Below are 838 nucleotides of genomic sequence, written 5' to 3'. Positions count from 1 at the left end.
TGCTATCCTCTCACTTTCTATTCTTTCTACCTCCAAACTAAATTAAGCATTATAACACAGTTCCAGGTCCTTGAACCTTCAATAATAAAATGATAAACTAGGCAATTTGGACCAAGACTCCTGCTGAGAGTATTCAGAAAAACTGGACAACACATGAAAAAGTATACTCATCGGCAAAAGAGGGCCAACAGTGTGGTGAAGAATTTCTGGAGCGGATGTAAACTCAGAAACTTGAGCCTAACATTTAGGACAGCCTTGCCTTTCAGGGCAAAGGGAAGTGGGGAGAAAATCCTGAAAAATTAGAAAAGTGAAGGCCAGTGCTCACTTCAGCAGCACATAAACTAAAATTGGAATGATACAGAGAAGATTAGCATGGCCCCTGTGCAAGGATGACACACAAATTCGTGAAGTGTTCCATATTTTTGACCTAAATGGGAAGGAAATCCAAAAAAGAGGGGACATATGTATACGTATAGCTGATTCACTTTGCTGTACAACAGAAACTAACACAACTTTGTAAAGCAACTATACTCCAATAAAAAAATAAAAAAGTGAAGGCCGTGAGCCAGTGAGGTGGGCCTTATCAGATGGCCATTCATGTCTAACCAGTGCAAAAGTTGGTATTGGCAGGTGGATGAGAGCTGGCTTTAGGAATCCGGAGATCTGAGCTTTAGTCCTAGCTCTCTCTTGGTTTGTCATTTTTAGACAAGTCAGTGAACCTCTCTGGACCTCAGTTTCCTTGTTTGCATGGGAAAGCGTTAATGGAACTTCTTTGGTAGCTACGGGGGGTGGGGGAAGGATTTGAATCAATTTCAAAACAGTATGTTTTATGGTCAGT

General features: G+C 41.1%; 1 non-coding gene across 1 annotated transcript; it reads left to right on the top strand.

Moving 5' to 3' along the window:
* The first annotated feature begins 317 nt into the window (after positions 1-317).
* LOC112064803 (U6 spliceosomal RNA) lies at positions 318-424 on the top strand. The gene has a single exon (XR_002891672.1). It is a non-coding gene; the product is annotated as a U6 spliceosomal RNA (small nuclear RNA).
* The last annotated feature ends 414 nt before the right edge of the window (positions 425-838 follow it).

This window comes from Physeter macrocephalus, chromosome 13 (assembly GCF_002837175.3).
Source record: "Physeter macrocephalus isolate SW-GA chromosome 13, ASM283717v5, whole genome shotgun sequence".
Taxonomy (NCBI): domain Eukaryota; kingdom Metazoa; phylum Chordata; class Mammalia; order Artiodactyla; family Physeteridae; genus Physeter; species Physeter macrocephalus.
This window is presented reverse-complemented; position numbering and strand designations above follow the sequence as displayed.